Consider the following 15,281-nt stretch of genomic DNA (forward strand, 5'->3'; position numbering starts at 1 on the left):
TTTGGGAAGAAATCATTTAAGGCGAGATCATGAAAAGAAAGAAGAAACAGGAGGATTCGGTCACTGGTGATACTTATCATGGTCCTGTTGAGGACAGATGTCTCCTTCACGCTGGAGCACAGTCTGGGCCTGCTCAGTCTCCAGCTGCAACTCGGCTCTGAATTCTAGTTATTAGACACACACAGAAGCAGAAAAATGGAGGCTGGCTCTGATAGATTTACCTGCAGCCAGTCTGATGACAGAGAGGACAACACCGCAGGGCAGGTCATAATGTTATTTTGTCAGAGTTGCTGGAATCTTCACAAGCTGTCCTGTAGTGCTGGCGCTGACATGCACCGGGATACGGCACTTCTGAGGTGCTTCTCATTCCCACGTCAGAAATGGAAGCCTGTGAAGGACACCACAAGGACATCTTGGTGTCACATTTCTGTGCAAAGGCATAATTTTTCAGTGTGCAGGATTAATGCTGTGAAGGGGCCTATTTAAACCCAAACCTCAAAAGTCTTTCTGAACCTGAAGACATGAAGCATGATATCCTGCCTGACGAATGTGTAACTCGCTCCATCACCACCCCTCCTCTGAATGCTCTCTAAATTAAGATGGTTACATGTCAGCATGCAGCAGTTGTTGTTCACACAAAAACCCCGTGCACTCACTCACAGCATCCCTCTGAGCCAGACAAACGTGCACACTGATGCTGGTAAATGCCATAAGTATGTATTCACTCACTGTCTGTCTTACACATACTTCTGTGAAGAAGCACACACACAAACACACACTTGGACACCGACTGACGCTGACTAATGGCAGGTTGTTGGTTTGTATGCAGTGACAGAGGCGCCACTCGTGCTGATTCCATGATGAAGGGCGTTTCCCTGTAAAGCAATTTTGTGGCTGAAACTGAGATTGAGTTCCCCCTTCATCTAGGTGACAGATAACAAGACCCTGGAAATCAAACCCGACACTATCAAACACTCAGCTATCAGTCAGTTCAGACAGCTCACTGCAGGTAGACAGATGATCCCTGCAAGGAGACAAGGACGGAGGAGATGGGACCCAAGGAGGAGAAAGTTCTGTAGGTGGTTCTGTAGCTAGAAGAAAATAAATTGTTGGTTGGGATTGGAGGTGAACATTTGTAATTGTGTTGGTGTTTTTATTAATGCAAACTCAACAATGTCCCACTTTATTTGTAGCCTTAATTCACCCTCTGTCACCCTGAGTTTTTCAGATAGTTACCATTTAAAAACAAAACATGAATTCAGAATATATGATCTCTTCATGTTGAGGATCATCGCAGCTGATCAGAGCTGGGTCTCCACCTAAGCCCAGAGAACACACAGCAGTTCACACTGCCCAAGCTTGGAGGTGGTGTTTGTTATATTTGTTTCTGGCATCTATGAGGCTGTGCGTTGGAACTCTGGTTTTCAGTTGTACATCCTGACGTGTCAAAATGTTTGGAGGGAACCGCCTGACCTGCTGTACATACCACTGTGCACCTGTTAAGAGTGCATTAAAAAAATGGGAGTTTTGTGGCCACACCGAAACAATCTTTGCATACCTGCTGCCACTCTCACCACATATGACTCACTGTGACTTTGTCCTCTTCCCTGAAATGCAGTTCAAGCTGAAGAGTTGGTGTTTTGATGCACCGGAGAGATGGTTGCATTTATTTCAGGTATCATTTGTGCTCCTTGTTGGCAGTCATGACACTTTGTGGTTGCACTTTTTACTTGGGTCATGTTGCCATTTGAGTGTTGCAGTGTGTCTTTTTGAATTTTTCTCAACCTCGTCATAGCTTTTTATGCACTTACTGTAAACTCATTCTTATTTCATCTATGACTGTTATTACTGTGTGCTGTCACTCCAGTGACACAGATGAAAATGTGGAGGGATTAATTTGACTAATCTCTCCCCTCTTTCATGACGCTAACCATGTTACAATGCACTGAACCTTGAACCTGTGTATTAAATGGTCAGTGCATTACATGATCAGTCAACAGATTAACACAGGCTTACATGGTGTCTGTCATATCCATGATGGATCTGTGTTAATCTTCTGGATGGCCAAAATCTTCCTTTAAAATGATGAAAAGATAAAGCTATGAACAAGACATCAAAATGAGCATCTTTAGACTTTAGACAGACTTTTATGATCATTCAGTACACAGCAAGTGTACAGGGAGCAACATTTTGTAACAGCTGACTCAACATGGGATGAAAAAAAATCTATGCTAAAATAGATATAATATATAGCAGCAAAAATATTATAAAGTGCAATGGTAAAAGTGACCTGTGGAGTTCAGCAGTCTGATGATGTGGGGGAAAAGCAGAACGTGGTGGTCCTGCACCGAGTGCTGCAGAGCCTCTTTCCAGGGGTGGCTGTAGCTCAGTAGGTAGAGCAGGTCACCTACTGATCGGAAGGTCAGGGGTTCGATTCCTGGCTACTCCAGGCTACATGCCAATGTGTCCTTGGGCAAGATACTTAACCCCAAGTTGCTCTCCGACCGTTCCGTCGGAGTGTGAATGTGTGTGGATGTTATATAATTAAAAAGCACTTAGCTTAGTTAACATGGAAGTGCTTGTATGAATGGGTGTGCATGGGTAAATGTAAAAAACGTGTTGTATAAGCGCTTTGAGTGCTCTGACTGAGTAGAAAAGCGCTATATAAGAACTAGTCCGTTTCCAGGGGCCAGCAGGGAGAACAGTCCATGGTGGGGGTGTGAGGAGTCACTGATGATGGTTCTGGCATGAGATACGCAGCTTTTGGGTGCAATGCACTGAGTGGAAGGGACAGAAGTCCCAATGATTATCTTTGCTGTTCTTACCACTCTCCTCAGAGACTTCCGGTCAGACGCACTGCAGCCTCCACACCCACAGAGATGCAGCTATTCACAGTGCTCTCTATGGTGCTCCTGTGAAATGTAGTGAGGATGGGCAGGGGCAGGTGGGCTCTCCTCATCCTGCAGAGGCTGCAGTGACCTTTTGACCAGTGATGCAGTGTTCACAGACCAGGTGAGATCATCTGTGAGAACTTGGTGCTGCTGACCACCTCCACAGTCGCGTTGTCGATGAGAAGTGGAGCGTGGCTGGGCTGGTTCTTCCTGAAATCAACAATAATTTCCTTAGTTTTGTCCAAGTTCAGGATCAGGTTGTTGATTCTGCACCAGCCCACCAGCTGCTTCACCTCCTGTCTGTAGGTCACCAATGTTGTGTCAGCCACAAACTTCACAGTGTGGTTGCTGTCAGCCCTGATGATGGTGAACAGCAGAGGGCTCAGAACACAGCCCTGAGGGGAGCCTGTGCTGAAGGAGATGACCCTGGAGGTGTTCTCTCCACCCTACACTGGCTGTGGTCTTTCAGTGAGGAAGCCAAGCAGCCAGTTGCACAGTGGGGTGCTGAAGCACAGTTTGTCCACCAGATAGTGCGAAATGGTGTGTTAAACACTGAAGATCAGGAATGGGTGTTCTTCTCCTCCAGGTATGCAAGTAAAGAGTGGAGGAGATGGAGCGGTTTGGACAGTAGGCAAACTGGAAGCGGTCAAACTTGGGAGGGAGTCTGGAGGCCATGTGCTCCTTAATCTCAAAGCACTTCAATGTAATGGGAGTGAGTGCAACAGGCTGGGAGTCACTGAGTGAGGTGATTTGGGGTTTCTTCAGCACAGGGATGAAGGTCCAGAAACATGTTGGAACTTGATCCAGTGAGGTGTTAAAAATGTCCATTAGGATGTAAGCCAGCTGATCTGCACATCCCCCGAGCACCCGCCCAGGTCCTCAGAGTACTCCACAGATCAGCTGTGTCCAGACAGAGTGCTTTTTCGTCCTGGTGGGGGAACAGCTTTTTTTCACAGGAGCACTGTTTAGTGCTTCAAACCACCCAAAGAAGTTACTGAGTCCACATCATTGTTACAGGCAGGAGTTTGTGACACTCTGTATGCCTTGCCAGGTTTCTGGTGCTAGTGGCCTTGTGGAAAGACTTTATTTTCCATATATGTGAGTCTGATGATCTGAAATGTTCATGCAAACAGCTTATGAAATTGTCCACTTAGCTAATTGATCAGGTATATTCAGGGACATATAAATAGCAACAATAAGGCATCTTAATTAATGAGCTTTGTAAAGATTTTGGACAAACCACTTTCCTGATCAATGAGATCTTAGATTTATTGTGATGCTGATATCCAGACTTCCTGATTGGATGAGCAGTTATTCTCTGTTTATGTGCATGTGTTCTCTCAAGAGTCTCTGTACGTGCACATGTGCCCATACGTGCACACTGCCACTATGTGTAAATCAGACAGTTATGAGTTGATCATGTTTCTCAGCATGCCCTGTTCATTAAAGTAGCCGACTCAAAAAAATGTGCTGATTGATGAGCTTCTGAACACCTGATCTGTGCATTGAGGGAGCCCCGGGGAGCGTTAATAAGGCTCTGAGCGCTTTCAGATGTCTGATGGCAAACATCTCTTAAAGAGAACCAACCCGTGTTTCTGCTTTTCATTTCAAATGTTTGCTCCTGATTCTTGTAGCTCAGACTTATAAAAACTTTTGTTTTCACATGTATTTTGTGGTTTAGCAAGCAAAGCTGAAAGTAGATAACAAAGAATCAGCCTGAATGCGCTCAAGTATTCAGGCTGTCTGTCCGCTACAGTCACTTAGTTGAAGACGGTGTAGCTGTTTTATTTTTACAGTGTTTTTTCTCAGTTATCTGAGTTGCAGAGTTAAGACTGGCGATGTTTTGCTTTTCTTTGTATGGAAGCACAGGCACAGCAGCCTTTTTCTGTCCTAAAACAAAGCCTTATTTCATTTTCTAGGTTTGAAAATTGTTCCTGGACTGAGATCATCACCAGAAGCAGATGTTTTAGTGTTTGTTGTCCTTTTCAGCAGCAAACATTCATCCTGCTGGAGATATCTTATCTCTGTGCTCAACTTCACTTCAGTATGAGAGACATGATACATACAGAATCCCGTATGTAAATCTATGGGAGCTGAACTGAGAAACATGTGAGGCAATTACACTGTTACCATTTTTACTGGTTTATCCTGTATCCACAGTGTGAATTACTATGGCATTTGTTCAGTGCTCTGGTTGGATGGGATGGCAATCAAAGCAGCTCTGCATTGAGCTGCTAATGAAGCTGTATTGCTGTGAAACTAAAAAGCTTCTGATGCAAAAAATCTTTACTCCTGCTTACAGGTGACATATTTGCCCACAGAAATCAGTTTATAAAGATTATTATTGAACAAGCACAATGCTCTGAAATCTGCAGTTATACAGGCTGCAATCGTGCACTGAAACACAGATAAACCCTCGGTCTCTGTGTGTCACTATTACTTTCCAGAGTCATGTACACATTCATAACAGAAAATGTCTAGATAAGATATAAATGCACACTGGTGCTTAAGTAATATGAGATTTGTTTTCGCCCAGGATCTCGCAACATGACAGGATCCCTTCTAACACTTGTAAATAATGTGAGTGAATGCACATCTCATTACAATAATGATTCAGTAACATGGACTCAAACAGCCCTACATGACTGCAGTGTATCTGATAGTGCGAGCCTCTGTCAGTCTCTGCGTGCGGACATCTATGTGTATGTACGTTCTCTGAGTTTGCAACTTGGATGCTGAGCTGAAGCGGTTTGCAAGAGAGATGAAGTCAGTGAGCGAGATCAAGGGTGAGATCTCAGGTATCTATGCTGATGATCAGAAGGGGAAAGACTGGCTTGAGTCTAATTGTACCCACCTGTAAACAACTCACCAGTAAATTAAATTATTGCTTTACATTTCCCATTATGATCTATTTAATGCCATTCATTATGTCATGTGGAAAGCCATTTATGCTGACAAAATAAACAGACAGGAATATCCAAACTGCTGATGGTTAGTTCACAGTAATGTTTATTTTCATGTAAATGTCTGCATGTGGACTGTCCAACAACTTTATGATCTTCTCTTGACACCTTCAACCATTAAGGAAACCCTTCGGTCTCATTTTGCAACTATAAATTTTAATGATTAGACTGTTGATCATAAAGAGACTACACTCGTGGAATGTGTGCACACACACGTGCACTTGTATTTTGGATAATCAGCAGTTTACTAAAGGCTTCATCTGGTAAATGTGAGAACGAGGCAACATTAAACGACTGAGTGACCCACGTGCCAGGATTCATTAGACCACAGCAAAGCACCACAATCTGTACCAGAGAGAGCGTTCAGATGGAAGGCAAGCAGGAGAAAATATTACAGAAAGGTGCAGCTCGTGCTTTGTGCTACAGCAGCTGAAATGCTCTTACTAAGGTTTGGGTTTTAAGAATAGCACCTAAAAACATGTTAAAATGATTTTTTAATCAACTGTGTGAATACATACCAGTCAGCCACAACGTGAACGCTGTGGCAGGTGAAGTGAACAACTGATAATCTTGTTACTGTGCGATGTTCTGCTCTCAGGCCTCGGGTCCTGGTGTTAGTGCTAATGAATCATAATCTCATTTGTGCAACACCTTTGACCACATCAAGCTGTACGTTCATGTAACCATGGATCTGCAAGACCAAAATAACACGCTGTAAGCAGCATTAATGGCGGGAATTAAGATTGCTGCTGTGTTACTTTTAAGTTTTTGATGGCAAAAATATCATCTTGCTTCTGATACTTATTTGTGTTAAGTTTAGCCAGTGTAAACTCTTACTGCTTCCATAGCAATTAAGAGGGTAAGTAGCAGCCAGGTGCTGGTAATCAAGTGCACTTCACTTCATTAATTGCTCATAAGCAAGTTTAACCACTTAAAAAATAAATTAATAAAACAAACATTTTGGCAGTTTGCTGGTCTGAAGCATTCAGGTGTGCGTTAACACAATGCTGAAGAGGAAAGACATCAGCAGTGATCTTAAAAAAAGCAATTGTTGCTGCCCATCCTTCTGACAATTTGAAGTCCATCATTCTGCAGTGAGAAAGATTATTTACAAGTGGAAAATATTCAAGACAGCTGCCAATCTTCCCAGGAGTGGATGTCCCAGCAAATTCACCTCAAGGTCAGACCGTGCAATGCTCAGAGAAACTGCAAAAAAAAAAAAAAAATCAAGAGCTCCATCTCAGACTCTACAGGCCTCAGTTAGCATGTTAAATGTTAAAGTTCATAACAGTGCAATAAGAAAAAGACTGTATATGTCTGTGAAGCCCTTTGTGAAACCTCTATATGTGATGTTGGGATATACAAATAAAATTGAAATGAACTGAACAAGTGTAGCTTGTTTGGATGGGTTGCCAGAAGAAAGTCACTTCTCTCTAAAAAAAAAAAATGATGCAAGACTTTTGGACCAATGTCCTTTGGTCAAACAACACCAAAGTAGAGATTTATAATGTTTAATACATCGGCAAGTGTGACCGAAGCAGAAACTTAGCAAAAACCAAACAGTCTATCAGCACAAACACCGAACCCAAACTATCAATCACAGTGGTGGACAGGTAATGATACGGGCTTGATTTGAAGCCATAGGCTTGGGTACCTTGCACCTTGATTCGACCGTGAACTCTTCTGTATACCAAAGTATTCATGAGTCAAATGCGAGGCCATCTGTTCAGCAGGTAAAGCTTGGCCCAAACTGGGTCATGCAACTGGACAATGATTCCAAGGTCGAGGTCTGTGGGAGGACCTTAAAACAGCTGTGCTTAAACAAATTCCTGGAAATCTCAATGAAGTGAAGTAATACTGTAAGGAAGAGCGGGAAAACTGAGACTGATAGTCATACAGAAATTGATTGAATCAAGTTATTGCTGCTAAAAGTGGTTCTACATGCTGTTGATTCATGGAAAATGCTTTATTTTTCACAGCCTGCTTTTGTATTTTGTCTTAGTTTTAACTTAGCTCTCCCGACAATGCTCAACAAGTGTTTGATCTTTACCTACTGTAACAAGAACAAGTGAAACACTCTAATCTCAGATTTGATACAGTTCACATAAAGTTTTTGCATCACTAGCCATAAATTTATAAAGTATATTTAAACAGATCCGTTTTTATCCTCAAACATGCATTTCTACAGTAGTTGTTGCATTATTATTCCTGTTAGTAATTAACTGTGTTTTGGTGGAGCTACAACATGGAGCTGTGCTGTCATTTTCGGTCCCTACATTTCCACAGTTGACATTAAAATCCGATGCCATTTGGTCCTGTAGGCTCTTGATCATCTACAGTGGCTCAGCATGAAGCCACATATACGTAGCTAATCTTTTCTCCTGTAGCTCGGAGCCATGCTTTAGCTAGTGCTAATCTCTTAGCCTGCAGCATTAGCTCGTGCTAAGGCTAATCCCTTTTTGTGTAGCACTGGGCCGTGCTAATCCATGTGCCTGTGTTGTGTGGTCGTGCTAATGCTAATCCAGCTGTCAGTCAGAAGTGCTGACCGGTGTAGGGATGAGAAGACACACGGTGAGACACCTGTGTGCTGCTCACTGCGCTCCAGCTCTCCTCTTTCAGCCTTATCACCTGTTGTGAGGCTTACTCCACTTCCTGCATCACTCCCCCTCTGTCATTTCTGATCATCCCTAGGTCTTTCTGATGTAACCTGTTTGTCTACATGCCTGGTAATCCGTTTACTAATCCAGCCCTCTTTCCAAGAACGTAGCACATAAATGTCGAAATGTAACTTCACATAAACCCTGTTCTTCGAGCCAAAGCTTTACTCTCATTCTTTATATGAAGAGGCATGCTAAAAGACATGCTTCTTAGCTTCCAGAGTGCACCATTGGTGCATATTTCACTGTACTATTATTTTATTAAATGGGGGAGAAGGGTGACATTACAACACTTTGATAACCACATTGTAAATGAGGTTATCAAAGTGGCTTATCATAATGTGGTCATGCAAGAATAACCACATTTAGATCAATTTAACTTAAATCTTTTTCCCAAACCAATGGAAGAAGACAAAGGACCCCTACACCAACACAGTTACAACACCTTTAAAATACATGAACTTTTTTGTCTCAGTAGACAGTAATCTGAAAATCTGTACAGCATACCTGTCAAGTTTTGTATTTAAAAATAAGGGAAATTTTCTGCTGAAAAAGCAGTTGCTGTATGATGTCATCACCTAATTTGCATAATTGGTCATGTGCAGTAGTGAGGCTGTAGGAGAGAGGAATAACATCTACAAATGAACTTTATGAAATAACTTCATAACTTTAATGCTTTGCCTAGACCCACTTTACATAAATCAGTTTTGTCTCGAATTGTTTAATGTTAGAATATCAAATTTAACGAAAACACTTATGTTGGGTGCAAATGTAGCTAGCTACATTCAACCCTCCTCCTTTATCTGGGTCACTGTTGACAACTTGTGTAAGAAAACTCGCTTACAGAGCTATTCTTGGAAAAGCAAATATGTTTGCTACACCAGAGCATTTGGATCATATTCCGATTGCGAAAACTGCCAGACATGACAGGCTTTAAAAAAAAAAAAAAAAAGAACGGTGGCGCAGTGGTTAGCACTGCTGCCTCACAGTTAGAATACCATCTGGAGAGGCCTGGGTTTGATTCCACCTTGGCCCAGGCCTCTCCCTCTCTCTGTCTGGAGTTTGCATGTTCTCCCCGTGCTTGCGTGGGTTTCCTCCCACATTCCAAAGACATGCACTTACTGGGGTTAGGTTAATTGGCTACACTAAATTGTCCATAGGTGTGAATGTGAGCGTGAATGTGAGTGTGAATGGTTGTTTGTCTCTCTGTGTTGGCCCTGTGACAGGCTGGCGACCTGTTCAGGGTGTACCCTGCCTCTCGCCCTATGACAGCTGGGATAGGCTCCAGCCACGCCCCCCCCCCCCCCCCTGAACAGGATGAGCGGAAGTGAATGGATGGATGGATGAAAAGAAAACTCGCTGTTGGCTGTCTCAAAAGTTGATAAATCACCAGGGATGTGAACGGGTAGGCGCTAAACTTGTCGCTAGTCGCTTTTTGGAAAAAAAACAGTCACTGTAGGGTCTGTATTATTGTAGGGTCTTTACTAGGGTTTAATCCCGGGATCCGGGATTCCCGGGAAATGCGATCAGAACCATTTCCCGTTTCCCGGGAAACGTTAGACGGGAAACCGGGAAAAAAGTCGCGCGCGTCGATTTAGAAAGCTTCAGAAAGTTAAATTTAAGGAAATATTGAGAGAAGGGTTCGTTTAATGCGAAAAGCATTACTCTTCATTTCAGGCACGTTCAGCCTCCGTTTAAGGCTTCAGCCTTCATCTCAAGCGTTTTAATAGAGGTATTACACAGTTGTACTTTTTTCCTCTTTAATTTGTTGAAATCGTAGGCAATGTGTTTACCCTAAGGTATTTTGTATTATATAATTCTATATTATTATATATTGTTATATTGCATTATATAGCCTATAAAATATGCCTGCCCTGAACAATAAAGAAATATCTGTTTAACTTCGAGTGTTTCTTTTCCTCGTTTGCAGCCGCTTACTAACAATCATGAATTAGGATACGGGCCTAATGTGTGAAGAAATTATCATGAAATAGATTGCTTTAACATATTTCGCTTTTAAAATGGAGTTGAGGAAAATGTATATTTTTTAGGCTATATGGATTGGCCAGTTTTTCAATAGACGATTCACAGCGAACCTACTTTAACCCTCAGACACGGTGTTATAAATTTGTTGTTGCCAGAATGGCAATGACCAAGTCGTAGTGCATTACTCAAGGCCCTGTGTTATGCCATATTATAGTGTAGTACGGTAGTTAACTTTTCAATGACTATTACAGCGTTCCACTGGTGGAGATATAGCGCAACAGATGTCGCCACGACAGCGTGGCTGAGCCTTTATCAATGCTGTGGAGATGAACCGTATTGTTTTGCACCAGCAGTTGTAAAATAGCTTGGTATAATTCCATGTACAATGGAGGAATATTCGAATTATATTTGTTAAGGGAGTGTTGAGGAACGACACAACACCGCATAGCTCGAGCACTCAAATGCTGAGATGTAGGTTTTATTGTGTTAATCAAGCCGACGTTACCCCCTACTGGGCATAACAGGACATAGCTGGAAAGCTACCTCTACAATATCACAATAGGTTAAGGCCGACACAGGCTACAGAAGGCCTAATTAAAATAAAGAAAAAAAAAAAACTTTTTCCCGGGATTCCCGGGAAATGGCTCGTCATTTCCCGGGATTTGATTCATGTCATTTTCGGGAAAAATATTAAACCCTAGTCTTTACCCACAATATAAAGCGCCTTGAGGCGACTGTTTGTTGTGATTTGGCGCTATATAAATAAAATTGAATTGAATTGAATTGAAAAGCCACTAATTGGCAACGCTGCGCCCAACCAAGGTCCAGTTATTGTCCCGGGAACACTAACCTTGGAAGAACTGCCACCCAGGCTACTGCAGATGGCAGTTCTCGCGAGGCTAGAGACAGAATTCAGTTTGGAGCGGCAGGACGGCGGGACAGAGGGGTAAAATACGGGAGTTTCCCGGCCAAAATGGGAGACTTGACAGGTATGCCGTACAGTTTACCATGGTATTCTAGTATAAACATATGTATAGTAATACTTAATTTAATATTTAATCATTAACACTTATTCACTTATATAATCATTTATCCAGGGGAAAGTCCCATTGAGATCAAAAATCTCTTTTCCAGAGTCCAAAAATGTTTTGGGACTTTATGGATAGCTTGTACCTTATATCAGCTCTGGGTGACTGACAGGTGTGTGCTGACACACACAGCTGTAGCTGCTGGCTGTCTGCTGGCCTGACCTCCACTAATTTGAGTATGTGTTCAGGTTTGTGGTGTTTGGGGCCTTTTGAAGCATTTATAATGGAAATATTTGACAAATAATATGAATTGATGTGAGGTACACGTGTCCCTGAGATTTTTGCTTTTGTTTTGTTAGAGGAATAAGACTTGCTATTTGCAGTCGTCTAAGTAAATAAATTCTCTGAGCCCTAAATGTCAGTTCCGCTAAAACTGTTGGAATTATAGGGTTCAACAAATCCTGCTGAAATGGAGCAAAAACTGCCCTCATTAAATGCTACTTTCAGCATGAATTAAGTCATGTTTGGGATAGCAGGTTTATGTATGTGGGCTGAATTAAATTAAGCGTGTGTGTTCGTGGCAATGATGAAACCACCACCCGGTGCAACCTTGCAGATGTGTTTTAGGGGTTGTTGAACGGAGCTCTTTGGCAGAGCTAATTCACTGAAACTTGTTGATAATATAACAGATAAAATGTCAATGAAATAATTCTTGTTCTTCTTTTATTGACACAAACACTGCTGCATTGTTTTGGGCATGCAACACTGAATCTGAGTTTCCCTGATCTCCTGTTCTCTCCACATATCTGCTGTTTTCTTCAGTGTCTGGTTAGACAGCTTCCTGTCATTGCTGAAATTCACTGCTTTCTAGTGTCTGAACAAAACAGCTCAAAGCTTCCCCCCATGATGAAACACTCAGCCTCTTCCTCCTTCCTCCTCCCACTCGTTTCCACCAACTCCCCCTTGGGACAGTTTTGCTTCATCTCTGTTATTCATGTTCTTTTCTGCTTATTTTTTATGAACGCTGTTGTTTTTCTGCCATCGTCCATCACGCTGTGTTTTAAAGCCATTTGGATTTTGTTATCAAATTCTGTTCTTTTTGTTTTGAAGCCGCCGTTATTACAGCCCGGCTCCTTCTGTCATCTATCACTGCTGCACAAATTGTGTTTCTGCCGCATTCGTCAGTTATGGCTTCATTTTATCACCTTGTTTAATTACCTAACTTCTATCTTTTATTACCATGCAAACTAAATGAACCAAAGTAAACACAAGTATCCACCTGCAGGCCTGGAGACAATTCAAGTTAATGCATTTAGAAAGTGGAGGTTCCTTCACGTAAAAATGTATTGCCTAAGAAAAATGTACTGTATATGTATGGATGCATATGATGTGATGTAACTGTGTCTCTGAAAGGACTAGTCACCTACGCTACACCCACACCACCCTGACATCAAGCTTGGAGAAAAAGTCCACCTTCAGGCACCTTGTTGGCACAACATTATATATCAGTGTGTCATGTTCTGAAAGTTATTGTATGAAGTATTTTACTCTTTTTTGTTTGTTTGTTTGTTTTACCTGAATTCCTTCAGCTTTTCCTCATCAACCCTGCTTAGCACTTTTGTGAATTTCCCAGCATGCCTCAGGAGAAACTTAAAAGAACAATCAGTGGCAGTTTTCGGTGTGTAGGTGGACTCGGTGATGAGGAAAATAAAAGCTGTTTTTGTAGCTGAGAAAAGTGGGAGTCTTGTCTCTTACTGAAAACATTTCTTTTCTTTTGTTAAAGCTGCAGCAATAGTGAAGCTCTATTTTTCTATATACCCTCATAAATGTCTGCAGCATCAGACAGAGCTGTCTCAGTAATCCTGGAAGGACAGATGTAGTGCTACATTGTACTGTATGTCACGCATACATTTTTCACCCTTAAAAATAACAATATGGTAGTGATCCAGACAATAGTCTGTTTTGTTAGTTTAAATGAATAAAAAATGGTTAATTTTATAAATGATGGGCTCATTTAAAGCAGGGCGACCTTGTGAGAGAGCAGAGCTCTCAGTACTTCAGTCAAAAAAGCATATACATAGATTATATGCATGTGTTTGCTGAAGCTGCACTTTCAGGGTGATTAAATAAGTGGGTGGCAGTGGCATTAATTATTTCCTGGACTTCTACTCAGGTGACTGGGGTTTGTGTGCATGTAGGACTTCCATTTTTGAACAGAGTTTTTTTGAGGATTTGTTTTTGGCCATTTTTTAGTGAGGTTTAAGCTCCAAAATCCCCCGGTTCATCGGGAAAGAGACTGCTTTCAGTTTGTCACACAAACACTCAGTTTTTGACGCAAAGGAAAGATCTTACATGGTATCACATGTTGGACATGTTGGACATATCCATCTGAAACACAGTTACTGAAATCATTAAGGTGTCTGAAGATGGATATTTGATGGGATTATAACTTTAAAAGTAGGTTTCACTACTGTGACACATTTGACATTTTTTTCTTGAAACCTGGCACAAATGATTATTACTGATTAAAAAAGTCAGCTGATTACTGTCTGAGTACTGCTTCTGCTTCTTAAATGCAAATATGCCACAAATTACAACTGTTTCAGGTAGAATGCAGGACTTCACATATCCCTTCATGCCCACAGTGTTCTACTTAACAATATTAATGTTTTTTTTTTATAGCTAATAACCTGGAGCACAAAACTTTGATTTGTCAGTATTTTAATTTTCATGCTTAATATTTGCTCCTCTGTAAAACCACCACCCACTCCGCAGCTTCCCTTCACCCTTTCTGTACACCCTGCTGAGGATTTTGGATGAAAGGAAAAGAGGCAAAGCAGCACCGTAGGAAAGGCAAGAGAGGAAGGAGAAATGGATAGAGAGAAAAGGGAGGGGTGGGGAGGGAGGAGAAGTGACAGGAGGGACAGAAAATAGAGGCAAAGAATCTTTAGGAATACTAATGAATTAATGATGCAACATGTTGACATTTTTCTCTTTCTGTCCCTGCGCTCGTTCCTTGTCTCATTTCAACCCCTCTCTTCTCCTCCTGCTCTCCTCTTCCTCTCCCTTCTCTGTTTCTCTGCAGGTAGGAGGGCATCCTTGTTAGCTTGTCATCCTGTTGTAACCCTGGGGCCAGTGATGTGACTGGAATGTGAATGTGAAAAGACCGACTCTACCTGAGGACTTCCTGCTTCCCCAAGAAACTCAGGTAGGTCGTACATAATGGAATATTTAATGTGATATTTCTCTGTGTGGTTTGACGGTACGTGTGGAATAATTACAAGAGGTGAAGAGCAGCTTGGCCATTTCTGAGCTTTTTTGGAAGTCTGGTAGGTACCTCTCCACTAATTCCATTCAGCTGAACAGAGCTGGCACATAAGTGGGGAAAAGTGTGCATACTTAATGAAAGAGGCTGTTCATTTGCTATTATATTATATAAGTATTTGATGGGTAATGTTTTATGAGAATGGCAGAAACAGTGGCGATAGCTTAGGAAGAGCAACATACAGATGCAGTAAATGTGTGACTGATCTGGGTACTGAAATCTGTCACCAGTGCAGAGTGGTTTGCCTGCTTGGTGTGATCAGAGATGCTGATTGAGCAGCATAAGATGCACTATGTTAGCCCGACCTAGACTATGTACGGCACCACTATTGGTTGGGAACAAAAATGGGCTTTAAAGGAGGTTCCTGTGGTGCACTGAGCTTCCACTCCTCCATCACAGTATACAGACTTTGTGTTAAGCTGAGGGCCCAA

The 15,281-nt window shown here is 41.9% G+C and overlaps 1 protein-coding gene across 1 annotated transcript in view; it reads left to right on the plus strand.

The window, feature by feature from the left end:
- The window catches only part of LOC115790204 (leucine-rich repeat and fibronectin type III domain-containing protein 1-like protein), a 474,798-nt gene that overhangs the window by 175,807 nt on the left and 283,710 nt on the right, over window positions 1-15,281 (plus strand). Inside the window, exon 3 of the mRNA XM_030743914.1 lies at window positions 14,611-14,733. The gene's annotated coding sequence lies outside the window, so the exon portion shown is untranslated. The remainder of the gene's footprint in view (window positions 1-14,610; window positions 14,734-15,281) is intronic.

The sequence above is a fragment of the Archocentrus centrarchus genome, chromosome 13 (genome assembly GCF_007364275.1).
Source record: "Archocentrus centrarchus isolate MPI-CPG fArcCen1 chromosome 13, fArcCen1, whole genome shotgun sequence".
Lineage (NCBI taxonomy): Eukaryota > Metazoa > Chordata > Actinopteri > Cichliformes > Cichlidae > Archocentrus > Archocentrus centrarchus.